General features: G+C 49.8%; 2 non-coding genes across 2 annotated transcripts; both read right to left on the reverse strand.

Annotated features, from left to right (window-relative positions):
- Positions 1 to 9,929: 9,929 nt before the first annotated feature.
- On the reverse strand, positions 9,930 to 10,091 carry LOC142586471 (U1 spliceosomal RNA). Its single transcript, XR_012829234.1, has one exon. It is a non-coding gene; the product is annotated as a U1 spliceosomal RNA (small nuclear RNA).
- Positions 10,092 to 20,000: 9,909 nt separating this feature from the next.
- LOC142586472 (U1 spliceosomal RNA) lies at positions 20,001 to 20,162 on the reverse strand. Its single transcript, XR_012829235.1, has one exon. It is a non-coding gene; the product is annotated as a U1 spliceosomal RNA (small nuclear RNA).
- Positions 20,163 to 20,563: the final 401 nt, after the last annotated feature.

Here is a 20,563-nt window from a genome sequence, read left to right on the forward strand (position 1 = left end):
AAAATAAAGGGTCAAGAACCATCACGTATTCGTTTGCGTTTCTAACAGGTTATCTGTGTGCTGTCCAGGCTGTCGAGAATGCGGTATAGTAAACTAAAATTAGATGGTTTCACGTATTAAATCCACGATCTCATGAAATAGAATGCCATAAGGCGGGACTCGGGAAAATTTGGACCTCTTGGAGTCCTCTAACGTGCACCTAAATGTGAGTACACGGGTGCTTTTGAATTTCACCGCCATCGAAATACAGCCGCCGTGGAGGCGGCCGGATTTACGCGACCTTTACGCATCCTTTACGCGACCTAGTACTTAGCCTCCCGGCATGATAGCCAAAAACCAACCACGGCCGGGTGGATGTATAATAATAATAATAATAATAATAATAATAATAATAATAATAATAATAAAAGCCGGCAGTTCGGGAACCGATCCCACATTTTACACACGATATTTGCGCTTCCTTCATTTCAACGTATCACTGCCCGGCACGATAACATTCTCACGAAGCATCAGTACCTGATCAGCATCAGTATCAAAGGCGTTCCGCTGTTTCGATTAACGATCGATGGTGTCTTCTATTTCCTGAACATGTTTCCACATCCTTTCTGAATTTCAAGCTTCTTTTCGTTGCTCCTGTACAGCCAGCAGTTTCGTTCGTCTCGAGAAAGAGATAACACACAAAGAGTAGAACAGAGAAAAACGCATGAGTGGGTGTTTTTAACTGGATTGCCACATTTGATCTGCGTAAATATCTTCGTGGCTGTCAGGCATACCAGGCGACTTCCTCCAGCTGCTCGGGTGTGCCTAACCAAATTAGAGGGGCAGAGTATGGCGGTCACTCTACAGCTGCAGCTCTATACGAGGGAAGTATAGGGACGGGCTAGCTGCGAAGAATGGCGAAACACACATTAACGTGCTTCGGAATTACGTCTTTTATTAAAAGACTGAGGCGAACATGCTTCCCCAAAAGAGGCTCCAACCTCTTTCTGAAATTGAGCGCTTTCAAACCCACGAAAATCCCTTGTATTTCCAATGTCTTTCTTTTTACTGCATACAGCTTTAGGTGGAATCGCCAACGTTCACTGTACGCATTTCTTGGCTTCTCGTTTGCGGCACTAAAATTTTGACGAATGCGTATATCAAGGCACGTGATCCTCTGGGGAGAAGCGTCGCAGTTACGTTTGCTCTAGCCTCGCCGAGCTTGCCGCTGCATACCATATGACTTAGTGAGGTAACAGCTGTTTCGTCGGCGCTCGGTCGCTCAGCCTTGCCATGAGTGAAGCACGCGCTGGTGCGAGCGCGGCAGCTGTTCGCCGCAGGCGCCAGAGTGGTTGTGAGCACCCTGCCGATATAGCTCACCTGGAAAAAGCACTTAAGAACCGTGTCTAACCGTGATTAACAGCGCTTTTAGTCATATAACCATGTTCAAGCCACATTCAATTTCTTCCTACGTTCGTTTAACCGCATGCAAAAAAGATCTGAGTACTTTCTAAACAATAGGCTCAGATCAGCATTGAACCCATGAATAGACTTTTGGCATATATGTAAATTTATATTCGAACGCGCAAGGTACTATTTATTCAATGGTTTTGGAGGAAAGTAAAAAAAAACAAATTGCAATACTAAAGCCCAGAAGCTTAAAATAATCATGATGAAAGACGCCTAGTGGGCAAATGCGCATAACAATAAGTATTATAGTTATTCGTAGAAGGAAGAGAAAGTGCACTGAGCGGACTATTCGCGCTGCGCCGGGACACCGCCTCCGCGGTCTTCGTAGTTTCCCGCCAATTGCAGCCAGATTATGAGGAATAGTATACGCAAAGGTTGTGGGGGGTGCTGCTGTCATTGTTCAGGTAAATGTAACATTTTAGCTTGAAACAACTAGCTTTATTTTGCAATTTGCCTAGCATTCACATCTGCTGAGCAAAGGAAAGTAAGGGATACTGAATAAAACTTTTTGCCGCCGAGATTTTTAGCGAGAATGAAAGCTTGGGTGCTGAAACTGGTGGACAAAACCTCGTTTTCAGGCAGGAACTAGAGGAAAATAATGAAGTTTATGCATTTTCGCAAAATACCGCGTCTAGTGGCGGTACCGTGAACTAGAGGAAGCGACGTTCTTGTCAGGTTGTCTCTGCCGGACGCCAGTGAGCAAGCCATAGCCATTGCAACAATCTGGGAAAAGTATCGTCGGGCGAGACAAGCCGCCTCATACATTTGCGGCAGAGCCGAAACTTCGAGGGATATGCATTTGCACGGCGCGCTCAACGCAGCCATCATGGGTACCGTTGTTGGGAACTCGGCGCTGACGCGCGTTGTTGCACCTGGGTCGCAAGCCCCAAGGGCAGCGTTGGCCTGGCGGCCTGGGGTACAACTGGAAGCATCCGAAGGTCCCGGCAAACCATGAGTCGACTGGTAGCAACAAAACAACTTGTTTATTCTAACATTGCAAAGAGTTGGCGGTCAGGTTGACCGAAGTAGTGAGACGGGAGTGCACGTTACTCAACAGAAGAAATCGGAGCCCTCCTTGGCGTCCGGGGGCAGCTGCTTTTATACTCTCGCAGTTGAGGGCAAGAAGGAACCCCTCTATAGACGAGCACGTGACTGTGCCGCTCGGGCACAATGGGATGAGAAGGTGGCGTAGCCGTCGTGCCGGCGCCGTTCGGGCACAATGGGAAGAGAAGGTGGCGCATACGTCGTGTCGGCGCCGGTCAGACCCCCTCGCTTCACAGTTGGGGGAGCTCCTCTCCCCGGCTGCCGCGCTTCGACAAGCGTGGGCACCAACATGCACATACACACACACACGCACATGAAGACACGTGGCATTAGAACAGGCCTGGACGCGCTTGGCGGGGAGGCGTAGCGGCGGCGCCGAACGGGCCAAAATGTCTGCCGCTTTGAACGAAGCCCCGGCGTCCGTTGCAGCCGCGCCGGCTAAACCGCGCGTGTAGGCGAAACGTAACAGACCGCCCCGCCGGGGGAAGGAGATCCCGATGGACAGGGGACTGCATCCGCTGTCCGGAGGGATGTCGCTCGATGATGCTCATAACCGAAGTCGGGCGTCCCTCGACGTTTCTTGAGCGCAGCGCACAGAGAAGGCCTCGTTCTCTCGTTCAGGTTCGCACGGGACAATGCAAAGTGACTTCGGGAGAGTTCACATTTTTGTTCTCGTTCCCGGCAAGCGTTAGAACTACGCTGAAACTCAACCGCTTAGTCAGCAAGCACGGCACAACCCTCACTAAGCCCTGCCAGGCTCTTTCCCCTTCTATACCACTGCCTAGTTCCTTACAGTAGTCTAGCAGCACTCAGAACGCGTCCACAAATTGGAAAATTGCACTAGAAAGCATGTCATCACTTTGAAACACTAAACAAAAGCAATATGTTAAAAATCCTGCCTCAGGAAGAAAAACATCAGTAACAAACAATTTTGAGGCTGATTCCTACGTTAGGGGCTTCGACTTAAGCCATCGGCGTTACCGTTGAGACTCCCCTTTTTGTAACGCACCTCAAAGGAATATTGTTGCAAAGCGAGGCTCCAGCGCAGGAGGCGGCCATTTTTGGGAGAGATGGTCTGCAGCCATTGGAGAGAGCAGTGATCCGTCTCAATGATAAACCTCGAGCCGGCTAGATAGCATGACAATTTCTGAACGGCCCACACGAGACACGCACACTCTTTCTCGGTGGCGCTATACGCCTGCTCACGACTGGTCAGCTTACGACTAGCATACAGGACGGGGTGTTCTACTTCTCCATTTTCCCGTTGGCACAGTACAACGCCCATGCCTCGCTCACTAGCATCGCACTGAACAACGAACCCTTTTGTATAGTCTGGCGATCGTAGCACCGGCTGGCTTGTTAGGGCACTCTTTAGGGCGCTAAAAGCTCTATCCTTTGTCTCGTCCCATACGACTGTTTGGGGCTCTGTTTTTCTTAGATCATCCGTCAGGGGAGCCGCGATATCAGAGTACCTGGGGATGTACCTCTGATAGTAGCCGGCGACACCTAAGAATGACCGAATACCGGTCTTCGTGCGCGGTTGCGGGAAGTCTCGCACAGCGGCCACCTTTATTTCAGAGGGGCGGCGACGACCCCGACCAATCACGTGACCGAGGTAGACAACCTCGGCCTGTGCTAACTGGCACTTAGGAGCCTTGACTGTCAAGCCCGCTTCGCGCAGGCGGGTTAGCACTGCCCGCAAGTGTGCCATATGCTCAGACCAGGATGCGGAGAATATCGCTACGTCGTCTAGATACGGTAAAGCGAATTCTTGCTGTCCCCGCAACACTTTATCCATGAGGCTTGAAAAGCAGTATGGCGCGTTCTTCAAACCAAAACTCAACACTTTAGGACGGAATGTTCCCATTGGTGAAATGAACGCCGCATACCTACTAGCCTCTTCTGTAAGTGGAACCTGCCAATAACCCCTGACAAGATCTAGGGTGGAAATAAACTGAGCGCTACTAACTTTCTCAAGGCGCTCTTCGATGTTAGGGATCGGATAAATTTGATCCTTAGTGATGGAATTAAGCCTGTGGTAGTCGACGCAAGGACGAGGTTCCTTGCCCGGTACCTCAACTAAAATCAAAGGGGAGGTATAATCACTCTCACCTGCCTCAATAACACCGAGCTGTAGCATTTTCTTTACCTCAGCCTCCATAATATCGCTCTGGCGGGGTGACACCCGATACGCCTTGGATCGTACTGGCTCTGGGGAGGTAAGTTCTATATCATGAGTAAGTACAGAAGTCCTACCAGGCCTCTCAGAGAACAGACCTTGAAACTCTTGTAAGAGCTGGTGTAGTTCGGTTTTCTGCTCAGGCGACAGCGGTGCTTTACTGATAAGGTCACTAATGACTTGACCGGTGTCTTCCCTGTTCGTCACTGAGCCTAGTCCCGGAAGCTCGACCGGAAGCTCTTCAGGAACGTTTACCATCATGCACACCACTGCTTCCCTTTGTCTATAAGGTTTGAGCAGATTACAGTGGTAAACTTGCTGTGCTTTCCGCTTTCCTGGCAGACTCACCACGTAGTTAACGTCTGACAGTTTTTGAACAATCCGTGCTGGGCCCTCCCACTGCACGTCTAGTTTGTTGTTTAGCGATGTGCGCAATATCATGACCTCATCGCCCATCTCAAAACGACGGGCCCTGGCTGTCCGATCATAATAAACCTTGGCCCTCTGCTGGGCCTTTGCCATTGCTTCACCTGACAACTCCTGTGCCCTTCTTAAGCATTGGAGGAGCTTAAGCACGTACTCCACCACGACTGGGTCGTCGCCCCTGCCTTCCCACGATTCTCGAAGCATGCGAAGCGGAGATCGCAGCGAGCGACCGTACACCAGCTCAGCTGGCGAAAACCCCGTAGCCGCATGCGGCGCGGTCCGTAATGCAAACATCACCCCAGGCAGACACAGCTCCCAGTCAGTTTGATGTTCAAAACACAATGCTCTCAACACGCGCTTCATGACGGAGTGGAGCTTCTCAACGGAATTCGACTGTGGGTGGTACACTGAGCTGTGTAACAGCTTTACCCCACACCTTTCGAGAAAAGTTGTCGTCAAAGCGCTAGTAAACACTGTGCCCAGATCTGATTGGATTTCCGCAGGAAAACCAACTCGCGCAAATATGGACAGTAGTGCATTGACTATCTCAACTGAGCTGAGTTCTTTAAGCGGCACTGCTTCAGGGAACTTTGTCGCTGGGCAGATCACAGTCAAAATGTGTCTGTACCCCGTGGCTGTTACCGGCAGAGGTCCCACTGTATCAATAACGAGCCTTCTAAAAGGCTCCGTAATGATAGGTACCAATCTCAACGGCGCCCTTGATTTGTCCCCTGGTTTGCCCACCCGCTGACAGGTGTCACACGTCCTCACGAAATGGTCTGCCTCCCGAAAACACCCTGGCCAATAGTACTCTTGCAAGAGACGGTCCTTAGTTTTCTTCACTCCTAGGTGTCCGGACCACGAACCCCCATGCGACAAGCGCAACAGATCCTGACGATAGCATTGAGGAACGATCAGCTGATCGAACTCCACTCCCCTGCTGTCTAGATACTTCCGGTACAGGACCCCACCTCTTTCCACAAAGCGAGCATTTTTCTTGGCGATGCCTTCCTTGACAATGCAGCGTATGTTTTCTAGGCTGCCATCCTTTTTTTGCTCGGCTATCAAAGCCGACCGGCTGAGTTTTAGCAACCTATTAAGTCCGTGTGACGTAGGCGCGATGAGCAAATCTGCAGATAGCTCTTCTAACTTTCCCGCATCGGGAATTTCCTCTCCAGTATCTGGTGCCTTTAACGTTACAGACTCAATTTTATTCAGTTCAGGCGTGCTCTGAATATCAGCTTGCTGCGCCTCTGATCCTTTTTCATTGTTGGACAACGTCGGCCCCGCAACTACCGCCTTTGCAGCGAGCTACCGAACCTTCGATCTGGTTAAGGCCCGAACGCTAGCCTCACCAAACAAAAGCCCCTTCTCGCGCAGGAGGTGATCGGACCTGTTCGAAAATAGGTACGGGTACTGGGGGGGCAGCATAGATGACACTGCCGCCTCCGTCTCAAGCGCTCCGAAAGGTCCTTCAATAAGCACTTTTGCTACCGGCAGACACAGGCTATGAGCTTCCACGGCTTGCTTGATCCATGCGCACTCGCCCGTGAACATATGGGGTTCTACGTAAGAGGGGTGAACTACATCCATTGTAGCTGCGGAATCGCGAAGCACTCGGCACTCTTTCCCGTTCACGAGGAGGTCTCGCATGTAAGGCTCGAGAAGCTTCATGTTCTCGTCAGTGCTGCATATTGACAAAAACACAACTTTTGGTTTTGTTTCCGGACACTGCGCCGAAAAGTGACCCGGCTTCTGGCACGTATAACAAACGCGCGCTTGCCTCGTCTCGAACCGCTTTCTGCGTTCGGCTTCGGCTGCCGCCGTCTCCTTAGGTTCGGTCGCACTGCTTTCACTCGCATCCGCACTACGTGTGTTCCCCTTTGCTCTCATGGGTGTGAACTTCGGCCTCTCAAACTTCGAGCCAAATTCACCCTTTTGACCGTCCTTAGCTCCGCGAGCCCGACGCGTCACAAACTCCTCGGCTAGCTCAGCGGCTTTAGCCACCGTACAAACGTCTGGCCTATCCAAGACCCAGTACCGCACGTTCTCAGGTAACCGACTATAAAACTGTTCCAGCCCGAAGCACTGCAGAACTTTATCGTGGTCACCGAACGCTTTCTCTTCTTTGAGCCACTCCTGCATGTTTGACATAAGCCTGTACGCAAACTCTGTATATGACTCACTTTTGCCTTTCTCATTTTCCCGAAACTTCCGACGGAACGCCTCCGCTGACAGCCTGTACTTCTTTAGCAGACTCGACTTCACTTTGTCGAAATCCTCTGCTTCCTCTCTATTCAAGCGAGCGACTACGTCGGCCGCCTCGCCGGGTAACAAAGTGAGCAAGCGCTGTGGCCACGCTTCCCGAGAGAACCCCTGCTTCTCGCACGTTCGCTCAAAGTTAACCAGGAACAAACCAATGTCCTCTCCAAGCTTAAACGGCCGCATCAGGTCAGTCATTTTGAACAATACTCGTTCTCCTGCACCGTGTGCCTGACTTCCATTACGAGCGCGTTCCATCTCTACCTCAAGACGCTTCATTTCCAAAGCGTGTTGACGGTCGCGCGCTTCGTTTTCTCTTGTTGCTCTCGCTCTTTTTGTTCTTTAAGTTCGCGCTCCTGTTTCTCTTTTTGCTCTTTAAGTTCGCGCTCCTGTCTTTTTGACCTCTCCTCAATAGTCTCAAGGCATTCCGACAGCTCGTCATCCTCAGCCTCTAACTCAAGAATAGCCTTTAGCAGTTCTGGTTTTCTGAGTTTGTCTGAGACATCCAGACCCAACTCTCTTGCAAGCTCCAGCAATTTCGGTTTGCGCAACGACTTCAAATCCATGGCTGCTCTGAATGCTGCTTTCTCTACTGCCTATTATTGTCTTGCCGCAAACTAACCCGGCAGCAACGACAACCACAATTACCAGCTCTGTTTCTGACACTAACAAAAGCCTGGCAAAGCTCAGAAGAAGAAAGTCCCGCACTCACCAAACCTCGCAGCCAAGAATTCAGCGCAGTCGTTCCGCTGCAGGCAACCAGTCATCACACAGGGCACGTTGCACTGCTCCCGGATGGTCGTTGAGCAGCTCAGCATGCAGTCAACCGCATATCTTCGCTGCTGGCCTCCGTTGTCGCGATCTCACCGCTGGCAGACAGTTGTTGTAATCGCACCGCGGGCACGAGTTGTTGGGAACTCGGCGCTGACGCCCGTTGTTGCACCTGGGTCGCAAGCCCCAAGGGTAGCGTTGGCCTGGCGGCCTGGGGTACAACTGGAAGCATCCGAAGGTCCCGGCAAAGCATGAGTCGACTGGTAACAACAAAACAACTTGTTTATTCTAACATTGCAAAGAGTTGGCGGTCAGGTTGACCGAAGTAGAGAGACGGGAGTGCACGTTACTCAACAGAAGAAATCGGAGCCCTCCTTGGCGTCCGGGGGCAGCTGCTTTTATACTCTCGCAGTGTAGGGCAAGAAGGAACCCCTCTATAGACGAGCACGTGACTGTGCCGCTCGGGCACAATGGGATGAGAAGGTGGCGTAGCCGTCGTGCCGGCGCCGTTCGGGCACAATGGGAAGAGAAGGTGGCGCATACGTCGTGTCGGCGCCGGTCAGACCCCCTCGCTTCACAGTTGGGGGAGCTCCTCTCCCCGGCTGCCGCGCTTCGACAAGCGTGGGCACCAACATGCACATACACACACACACGCACATGAAGACACGTGGCATTAGAACAGGCCCGGACGCGCTTGGCGGGGAGGCGTAGCGGCGGCGCCGAACGGGCCAAAATGTCTGCCGCTTTGAACGAAGCCCCGGCGTCCGTTGCAGCCGCGCCGGCTAAACCGCGCGTCGTAGGCGAAACGTAACACCGTCAAAGCGTGACTTCCTGTGCTCCGAACATTTTGGGGACAGTGGATATCGGACGAGCCCTGTTCTTCTGCACACCTGCGGCATGTCACCGAAAAGGCAATGCACATAGCCTGGAGCTATACCATTCAATTTCTCCGGAAAGCGAAAAGAAGAAAGGAACATAGGTGCAATCGACAAGTCGGAAGGAGTTATGCTTTTTAGTTCTTTATTGCTCAGAGGAAAATCGAAGACGAGATTGGCAGGCGAAGAGCAAAGGCATCGTGCCATCTTCATACTGCTGCTCTCTCGAGTCTCGTTCCCTATGGTGTCGTAGTAGCAGTGTACCTCAATATTTATCATCTGGTCATGAAACATGCGCGTCATGCTAGAAGGGAGCTTGACATAGCGTCCGCAGTGGACGCACCCCAGCGGTGACGCAAGTGGAAGGTGGACGGGGGCAGACGCCGAGCAGACGCCACCCGCGTTCATTGAGCGCGCTCGCTATTGCGTAAGGGTCGACTGCCTGTATCCGCCTGCGAATATTGTCAACAATCGCCGCCCTCTTCCTGTACACAGTTCATAAACTACAACTACAATGTCTTGTTTCATTTCCAGCTTCAACTGCGTTCAAAACAGTGGCTTAGCCCATTATTCGCATTGCACACTTGGACTAACCCATCGCTAAAAAGCTACTATAGAGCAAGTTCACATCGCAAATTAATGTAATTGCGCCATTCGTGCACTCGCTTTCACTCGAACCTTGCATGGTTGTGCGGGCACGAAACACTGAGAAGCGGACGTCAAGCGCTAGCAACCCACCCATGCTGCAGCTAGACGGCACACATGACGTCACGGTGGTCGGCGCGCAGATCGCGCGTGTTTAGAATCATCCAAAAATACAGCCATCCATTAAAGATATGTGATGAACAGGATGTGGACTGTGCCGGTACGTGGCTAGCGCTTGATGGTATTAAGCACGAGTTCTGACTTTTGATTGAAGCATGGAGGGGCTGGCGCGCACGCCGAGCCCCACTACCAAAAATTACATGCCCCATCTGCCCCGGTTTGGGGTAGTGGCGTGCTTCAGCCAACCGCAGTGCAATGGGTAGCCTCGGCACGGAGCCCCGACCTCAATGATCATCCGGAACTCGGCACCAGGTAAGTATGAAGCGGAAACCATTGGGACGACAGCCTATTTCAATAGGCCCTTTGTGCTGCACTGGTTGCGAAGAGTGCATTCCGCTTTATTCCAAATGCTATAGTAAGTAAGAGAAACATACAAGGCAGTTTTTACGATCAAGAGCATTTTAGCTGAAAACCTATAATCCTAATATTCGTATCCTTCAAATTTATTGATAGCTTTTTTCACTAACATGGGGCGGAAACCAAGAATCGAGGTTGAACACCGCAGCGTGTTTATTTGCGTTTCCCACAGGTTATCTCTGTGCTGTCTAGGCTGTCCAGCATGCGCTATAATAGAGTATAATTATGTAGTTTCACGTACAAAAACCACGAACTGATTATCAGTAATGCCGTAATGCGCGACTCCGAAAAATTTCGACCTCCTGCGTTTCTTTGATGTGCACATAAATCTAAGTACATGGGTGCTTTTTGAATTTCGCCCCCATTGAAATGCAGCTGCTGTGGCTAGGATTCAATGCCGTGACCTAGTGCTTCGCAGCCCAACAACCGCGGCGGGTGCATGTATAATAATAATAATAATAATAATAATGATAATAATAATAATAATAATAATAATAATAATAATAATAATAATAATAATAATAATAATAATGAAAAGGCGGCATATCCCACGCCTTGTCTGTAGGAATCGATGTTAGTGATGCAGCGGGGAGTCTACAACGTTAACGAAATGACCATGACAGCACCAAGACGTAGGCTGCTGTTTCATGACCTACAAAACACGCATGTCATGATATCTGTCATGACCCATCACTTATGTTCGTCAATACACTCTTGTCATGCTATGCCAATTTTGGTACATACCAAGTCGTAGCAGGTTGTTTGATGAGTTACGTGACACGCATTCATGACATTCATGTCAGGACCTATCGCTTGTGTTTGTCATACACCCTTTTCGTACAATGCCCATTTTGGTACATACCAAGTGAACGAGAGGACCATGACAGCACCAAGACGTAGGCGGCTGTTTCATGACCTACATGACATGCATGCCATGATACTCATGTCATGACCGATCATTCATATTCGTCTACACACTTTCACGATATGCCAATTTCGGTACATACCAAGGCGTAGGCCGCTGTTTCATGACCTACATGACACGCATGTCATGAAATTCATGTCATCGCCTATCATTTATCATGGTGATACACTCTAGTCATAGTATGCCAAAAGTGGTACATAGGAAGTTCACGAAACGGCCATGAGAGCAGCAAGACTTAGGCGGCTGTTTCATGACCTACATGATACACATATCATTATATTCATGTCATGAGCTATAATTTAGGTTCGTCATTCACTCTTGTCATACAATGCCAATTTTCCTACCTACTAACCTAACTAAAGACCATGAGAGCATCAAGACGCAGGCGACTGTTTTATGACCTACGTGAGACACATGTGATGATATTCATGTCATGACCGTTCATTTATGTTTGTCGTACACGCTTCTCATACTAGGCCAATTTTGGCACATATCAAGTGAACGAAACGACCGTGAGAACACCAAGACGTAGGTGGTAGATAGATACGGTCAAAATGGCAAATGTTCGTCAAGAGAGAGAGCGTAAACTTTTATTTTAAATCAACAATATTTGAGTCCGGCGTCCTTTTAGTGGGTCTGGGCACCCGCCGCGGACGCGGTTCCGAGACCTTGTCTCGAAGCGGCTTCCTCGGCTCGCTGGACGGCCCAGAGTTGTGCTGTCAGGTCAGAGCTGAGCACTGCGGTCATCCAGCGTGATCGGAGGCTGGTGGTGGAAGAGACGGCGGGGTCGGCACTGCCCGACTTGGTTGTTAGGTCCTGACACTCCCATAACATGTGGTTTAGTGTGGCAACCTCGCCACACGATGTGCATCTGTTTGTAGAGTACATGTCTGGATACATGACGTGCATGAGTCTGGGGTTTCTGTAAGAGTCTGTTTGTAATTGTCTGAAGTATACTGCTTGCGTCCTGGCTAACCTAGCCTGAGAGAAATGTTTCGCATTAAAAAACTGTAATGCCAGTAGCCCAGTTGGTAGGGAGTGCTTGGTGATAGCTTGCATGATGGCATAGTCCGTGGCTACGGTGACCCACTTGTTCCCTGAGGTGGATGCAGGAAACGAACATATAAATTCCGAACCATTCATTAAGAAAGCCGGCAGATCCCACGCGCTGTGGGATCTTGCAAGTTAACGAAACGATCATGTCAACACCAAGATGTAGACGCCGTTTTCATGACCTACATAACACACATGTCATGACGTTCATGTCACGACTTATCATTTATGTTCGTCGTCCACTCCTGTCCTGCTATGCGGATCGTGGTAGATACCAAGTTCTGTAAACGACCACTAGAGCAACAAAACGCAGGCGGCTAGATACATAGTTACCGTCAAAGTGGCAAATGTTAGTCAAGAAATGCTTTGCATTCAACAGTTTCTACCCATGTCCTGCATTTCAAACGATGTCGCAATATGTATCATGGTAGTTGCCTGTTGAATTCTGGTTATGGTAATCGCCTGCTGGCTCTGTTAAGTTGGGTATCGTGGCCAGTTCGATGTTTTCGGTTACATTGACCACAGCGGTGTCGCTCAGCCACTCATCGAGGGTGCTTGTTTTATTTTCTGTGTCTTAAATATTTCTTTTGTTTACATTTAGTACACTGGCAACCTCAAAGCGTATGCTGGGTGTTACGGTGCCGCCACATTAGTTGCGTCCTTCTTTATAATGTATGTAGTGCAGTGATATCGTGTACGTGGTGATTGTGGGCTTGCTCCATATGACACTCTCCTTTCTACGAGTGTTCTTGGTGGTGCCAGAAGCGTATTGTGCTCTGCGTGTAATTAACTTTATGTCTGCTGTCTATTTTGTTTATCTTATAGGTTGAGTTCCCTTGACGTTAATTGGTCGTCCAACTTAAGCCGAGGGCCCGGAATCGCGACGCGGGAAAAAGCATGTGATCTCTCAATCGTATCTATGCTAATGTGGCTTGAAACACAATCCAGAAATATCTTTCTTTACGGGTACTTGTCTTTGTTCGAAATCAACATGTCAAGGGCTTTGCTTAGCAGATCCCCTGTTACGTACGCCCTGCATTCCAGGTGGCTGTTTGTTCTAATCGTTATGTCGACGGTCTTCCGTCTAAACTAATGCTAAGTCCTAGCTCGCTCCTAATGTGTCTAGCTTGCTATTTTAGAGATCTGAGATTATCATTCTCGTTGTTGCATGTTTTTTTTTATGTGCAGCCCGTTTCTGACGGACGCATGACCGATTTTGGAGCATGGGCAGCAGTTCCGTATTCTGATGCCTGCACTGCGTTTTGTGTACATTTACATGTTTAAAGTGTTTGCGAGAAGGCTCGAGGATTGAGGATTTACGATTGATCTCGCTATATGGTGATTCTAACCAAGATAGGCGTCGTGGATGGTTCGGTGGCTAAAATTTAATCCCTTATTCTTAACAAACGAAGCTTACTCCTGGCGCCACCTTTCACTTTAAAGACGCACTAGTTCTCCTGCTCAAAGTCTATTCGCGTGGAAAAGGATGGGAGGGGGGCGTAAACCCTCACCTCCCAAAAGAACGAAAGAAGAAAGAAAGAAGAATAAACAATGCGAGAAAAAGTGCGAAAAAATTGGGCGGTTGCTTAGCGGTAAATGAGAGAGAAATTAATTATCATTACGTTACACTTGTTTGAGGTCCCGGATCTACAATTTCATCCTGTTTCACCAAATTGCAAAGTGAAGTTCACGAGCTCTCTCGGCACACGTGCTGCCTCTTTGAGGAGCGAGGTGCGGCTGATGGTGTTCAGGAGCAGATAACTGTGAGCTGCTCTATATCCAAACATATAAAGCCACCAGGCAATGAAGCCAAGGAAATAATTGCGGTAATTAGCATTGATAGAAAGTGAAATATGAAAATTAACGAAGAAAGGGGAAATGAAAGTGGACAAACAGGTAATAGATAGGTACGCGGGGCGGAAAGAACAAACAACCTCAGCCTTATGCGTGCAATGCACTACCAATTCTGTGACAGCATTGGTAATCGATCCGTCCATTAATACATTCGTATTTATGCGTAATAGAGCTTGCCCTAGAAATGTTAGCCGGCGCCACTGAAAGTCATTACGGGTGGATGTGCCATCCACGTAACACGCGAACTTAGCAGAGCAGGCACGTGGCTAAGAAGAACTCGTTTGCTACCTAATAGCATCGAGAGCGCTATATTTCATACCACCGCTTGTAGATAGATGAACGAGAAGGAATTCGAGCCTTTTGTTTCCTTTCTCGATGTGCATATATATATATATATATATATATATATATATATATATATATGTATACGCAGGACAGAGATGACGACCTTTTTGGAAGACTTCTTTTACTTAACGTTTTCGGCAGGTGGACCAGCCTTCGTCAGAGTACAGTGTACTGTAGAGTCCTTGCACCCTTCAGGCGCCACTCCCAGTCTGAAAATGTGGTGAATAGGAGAAATCTAACGAGAACATCACGATTTTCACGGAGGAGATCACACGTCTGTTTAAACACGCCGACCGCGATGTGCCAGAAGAGAAAAAAGTTCGCTTCTTGATGAGGGCTTCAAGGAAGAGGTCTTCGCTGGATTGATACGCAAGCAGCCCAAGACCGCTGCTGAACTTGTTTCCGAAGCCACAACCATTTAGAAGACGCTCGATATGTGGACATGGCAATGTCTCTGCTGAATGCTGACCCCAAACTGTATAGATGCCCAAGTACTCGGCAGCGACAACCTGCGCGAGAGCATAAGAGCGGTTGTTCGCGATGAAACGAAGAAGCTCTTTAGCAGGTTGCAGCCTCAAGGGGCCTTAATCGGCGACATCGTCAAAGAAGTTCAGCGATCACTGGAGGTCACTGAAGTGCAACCATTACCACCTTAGCCTCAGCCGGAAACGATTACATACGCCGTCGTCGCTAGCTACCAGGTCCCCCTCGGCGCCCATGTCAGGGCCCTGTGACGCCACGAATCCGTCACTAGTCGCCGCCGTCAGCCCGGCCACCCGCCGGCCAACGAAGCCCCCCAAGGGAGACACATTTGACGCACACCCGACCACTACGCGTTCTGCTACCGTTGCGAAGGACAAGCCGGCTACGTGTTCGGCTAATGCCCGCACCACGACTTGGGACTGCAAGGCTTCGCCATCAACGCACTGCGTCTACATCTTGGGGAGCGACCTCGTGACATCGAAGACTACCTCGTCTAAACACACGGGACAACCCGACGACCTTCCCGTTCGCCCTCACAAGGACGCTACCTGCCGCCGCAGCGCCGACCATACACTAGTCCCGCTCGGGGCTGATTCATAAGCCCATATCGGGAAAGCGATAAGAAGCAACTGATGGAGATGTGTTTGCTTTTCATTTCAATCGCGAAGATCGTCCGCCGCCGTCGACGACGCTTCAACGTCCTACTCAGTGAAGTAGCAACGACACGCCGCCATCCCGACTAAGCCTGGAAGCCAAGTATACGCCGAGAAAAGAAGACGTGACGACGTGACGTACCAGACTCATGTCAACGCAACACAGCCTTCATCTGACAAGCCCATACTGCAATGCGAGGCAAAGAACCCCATATCACGACTCGTTTGTCGACGGTCACGCAGTCGCCGCTATAGTGGACACAGGAACTGACTACACCGTCATAATGGACCCATCGCCGCCGAATTCAAGTTAAGCTTGCAAGTGAAGACCCTAAAATTGGAACAGCTGGAGGGGGCTTGATAACGCCGACTGGAATCTACAAGGCAAGAATTGCCGTTCATGACCGAACCTACCCTACCATCTTCCTTACCGCCCAGCAGTATTCACAAGACGTAATTCTCGGCACGCAATCCCTGAACCAACATGGCGCAAACATCGAGTCGAAATGGAAGTCGATATCGCTATTCGAAGATCAAGCGATACCGACGAAGAGCTCTCGGAGTCACGATGCCATGACTGTGCTCGAAGATCAAGTCAGCATCCCGCCTCTTTCCAGCATCGCCATTTCCGTTGGCACTGATAGACTCGCAAACGTAGAAGGAGTCATCGAGGGCGATCAACGTCTACTCCTCGAGCGTGAAATTTGTGTCAGAATAGGGATCGATCGACTGCTCGGTGGAAAAATGGAAGTGATGTTTACAAACTTAAGTCAGGAGCTGAAACCCATCAACAAGGGCGGGACCATCACCTACATTGAGGAAATTGTGGAATGCAATGCGTTTGTCCTTGTAGATTCTGTGGGATTAACCTCTGAGGTCATAGTTCGGGAACCAGACTTCGACACAAATCCAAGAGTTCCCCGTAGTAGTCTGGAACAGATAGAAACTCTTCTCCAATAATACAAAGACCTCTTTTCGACGGCATCGAGGTGGCCTGATGTTGCAGCGATACAGTTCACTCGGTATCTATCTCCATCTGTGTTAGTGTTTTAGACGAGCTTCCTGAGTTCTGCATTCATGATTTCAGCCATGTCCTGGCCATGTGCAACACACTTTGCAGAAAGCCAGTCCTTTATTTGCCTTTTGACGCTGCTCACTCGCGGCAGATTTTTCTGCTTCACGGAATGGTATGGTGCATTGTCCATGAGTATAACACTTGCAAGTTGTAGAAGATGCAGAAATGTCTGAGTTAGCCATTTTGGAAGTGCTCTCCATTAATCTCCTCATGATAATCGCCTGAGCTTTTCTTTGTCAAAGAGTCAAATAGTTTATTCAGACAACGTATGGTACAGTTGCCTAGGGCGTAGACCAAAAGGTATATGGATGCCTGACAAGGAGTCTGCGGCCTTCTTGCTCCCGCCGTGCTAGAGGCTTCCCCAGCATCTTCAATAAGGTCATTTTTATTGCCACAGCTAGGGGTCAAGATAAGCCTGCGACATTTACCGCTGAGGTTTTGGAAGGCCGTAGACAATCCGGATCAACGCGCCTTATGCAGGGTATCTATGGTTTTGTCAACCCACACTTGACTACTTGTGTGGCCGGCGTTGACCCTCGTTGCGTCGGTGTAAAAAATCTGCCCGCCTTGGCGTCACAACTTCGCAATCTGGCGCAGACAGCGCGACGAGACTACACTTTGTGCGTCGCTTTCCACGAGCAGTGAGTCCCGAGACGACTTCTTGTATCGGAAGCCAAGCTTCATTAACATAGCTTGCATAGTTGCCGTCTATGTGGATGGTAGCTTGCTGTTCCCTTCCAAGTGGCGCATCAGTTTGTCGACAGTGGAGTCCCGTTTCTCCGAAAAAAGCTGTTTGCGACCCCTTTCAACGGTGGTAGGTGAAAGTCGTCCGCTTTCTTTTTGTGTTCACGACCTCTTTGGCCGGAAAACTTCTTCGGTATCAATATTCAACCCGCCTTTTCTTTCTCCAACACCCAATCGTACCGTGCCCGCTCGCTCAGCTTATGAGTTGTACTGTGCGCTTGACCAGAAAATTTCATGCTGGCTCCTTTCCCACACTCATTGGGAAGCTAGACGTTTGAAGCTAACAACTTCGCCTCTTTCAGGAAGCATTGCACTTTAGAACAACGGCGCGCAGGAGACGTGACTGCTGTGGTGGAGGCCATCGATGCCAATGGCGACGTGCAACTTCGCAGGAAACCTCCGCTTTGCCTTTTAGATCGAAAGCTGTACTCCTCAAGATACAACTCCCAAGGCCAATCTCGGCGCGCATTTGAGCTTCAGCCGCCGGCGCGCAAATGTGAAGCTGTGACGTCACGTCACGTGAACTGCTGGGAAGAAGTGTCGCAGTTACAGTTGCTCGAGCCTCGCCGCGCTCGACGCTACATACCACGTGACTAAGTGAGGTAACAGCTATTTCGTTGGCGCTTGGTCACTCAGCCTCGCCACGGATGAAGCACGCGCCTGAGCGAGGGCGTCAGCTCTTCGCCGCAGGCGCCCGGCTGAGTCTGAGGGCTCTGCCGGTATGGCTAGCCGGGAAAAACACTGAAGAACCTGGTCTAACCGTGCTTAACAGCCGTTTTGCTCAAACAACTATGTTGAAGTCACGTTCATCATCATCATCATCATCAGCCTGGTTACGCCCACTGCAGGGCAAAGGCCTCTCCCATACTTCTCCAACAACCCCGGTCATGTACTAATTGTGGCCATGCCGTCCCTGCAAACTTCTTAATCTCATCCGCCCACCTAACTTTCTGCCGCCCCCTGCTACGCTTTCCTTCCCTTGGAATCTTTGCTATTCCGCGCTATTCCCGCGCTATTTGCGCTGCGCCGGGACACCGCTCCCGCGCGCTGCGTAGTTTCCCGCAAATGCAGCCAGATTATGAGGTGCAGAATACGCAAAGATTGTGGGTGATCCTTGTCTCATTGTTCAGGTAATGATAAGATTTTAGCTTGAAAGTAATGGCGTTATTTTGTACTTTGCCTAGCATTTACATCAGCAGAGCAAAAGAAATTAAGGCATACTGAATAAAACATTTACTGCCGAGATTTTTAGCAAGGATGGAAGCTTCGGTGCTGGAACTGGTCGACACAACCTTGTTTTCAGGCAGAAACTAGTGGAAAATAATAAATATTATGCATTTTTCACAAAATACCGCGTCTACCGGCCGTATAGTGAACTAGAGGAAGCAACGTTCTTGTGACGTTCTTGGCGAGTCAGCCGTCGCCCGCGTCTCTCACCCGCATGGACGGCGCCAAACTGCAGCGAACCACAGTTCGCTGTGGTTCGAGCGGCAGTGGCTCTCGGCCGCATACTTCTTTTCACAAGCGCAGCACGTGCCCAAATCTTGGAAAAATCGTCACTGGTGCTGTGTGCTGCTCTGTAATGGGATGAGTGGAGGCAGGAGAACGCCTTTACGCTGCTTCGCACAGAAGTGTGCGAAGAGCGTCTTCAAGCGAGACAAGCAATCTCGCATTTCCGGCAGAGCCGAAGATTCGAGGGACATGGATTTGCGCTGCGCGCTCGTCGCAACCATCATAGGTACCGTCTAAGCGTGACTTCCTGTGCTTCGAACATTTCGGGGACCGTGATTATCAGACGAGCCCTGTTCTTCTGGAGAGCTGCGGAATGTCACCGAAAAGGCAACGCCTAAAGCCTGGCGCTATCCCTTCCATTTTCTCCGGAAAGCGGAATAAAGAAAGGAACGAAGCTGCATTCGAGAAGACGAAACAAGTTATGCTTTTTAGTTCTTTATCGCACAGCGGGAAATCGAAGACGAGATTGGCTGGTCATGAGCAAAGGCATCTTGCCATCTTCGTACTGCTGTGCTTTCGAGCGGCGTCCTTTGTGGCGTCCTAGTAGCCGGGTACTTCAATACTTTTCATCTGGTCACGCTATGGGGGAGCTTCACTTAGCGTCCGAAGTGGACGCACCACAGCACTGGCGGAAGTGGAAGTTTGACGGCAGTAGACGCCGAAGGAACGGACGGCTCCCGCGTTTATTCATTGCGCTCGCTATATCTTATTTCGCAAGGATTGGCTGCCTGTATCCGCCTGTGAATATTGTCGACACTGCGTGCAAATCGCCGCCCTCTTTCTGTACGTAGTTGAGAAAGTTGAGCGCAAAGAATTTTCACGCCGCTACAACGCCTTGTTTCACTTCCAGGTTCAAGTGCGTTCGAAACAGCGGCTTGACACATTATTCTGACTGTAAGCTTGTACAAACCCAACGTTAGAAGGCAACTGCAGAGCAAGCTTACTTCGCACTTTTATTTAATTGCGCCATTCGTGCAGTAAGTTTCTCTCGAACCTTGCATGGTGGTGCGCTCACGAAACACTGATAGGTGGACGTCAAGCAAGCGGTGGCTGCCCGCATGTGTTGCGGCTGCTGCAAGACAGCACACTTTACGTCATGGCGGTCGGCGCGCAGCTACGCCCGTGGTGAACGCAGTACGCATGAGTTCTAATTTTTGATTTTAATGACGAGGGGCTGGCGCGCACGCCAAGCCCCACTACCAAAAATTGCATGCCCCATCTGCCCCGGTTTGGGGTAGTGGCGTGATTCAGCCAACCGCTGTGCAATGGTTAGCCTCAGCACGGAGCCCCGACCTGAATGATCATCAGGAACTCGGCACCAGGTAAGTATGAGAGATAATACATCGGAACGACAGCCTATTTCAATAGGCCCTACGTATTGCACTGGTAGCGGAGAGTGCATCGCTTCTTTCACTAAACGCTGCACTAAATTAGAGCAACATACAAGGCACTTTTTGCACACAAGAGCCTTCTAGCTGAAAACCTATAATCCTAATTTTCACATCTTTGAAATTTATTGATAGGTTTTTTTCACTAACATGGCGCAGAAATCAAAAATAAAGGGTCAAGAACCATCACGTATTCGTTTGCGTTTCTAACAGGTTATCTGTGTGCTGTCCAGGCTGTCGAGAATGCGGTATAGTAAACTAAAATTAGATGGTTTCACGTATCAAATCCACGATCGCATGAAATAGAATGCCATAAGGCGGGACTCGGGAAAATTTGGACCTC

The sequence above is a fragment of the Dermacentor variabilis genome, chromosome 6 (genome assembly GCF_050947875.1).
Source record: "Dermacentor variabilis isolate Ectoservices chromosome 6, ASM5094787v1, whole genome shotgun sequence".
Lineage (NCBI taxonomy): Eukaryota > Metazoa > Arthropoda > Arachnida > Ixodida > Ixodidae > Dermacentor > Dermacentor variabilis.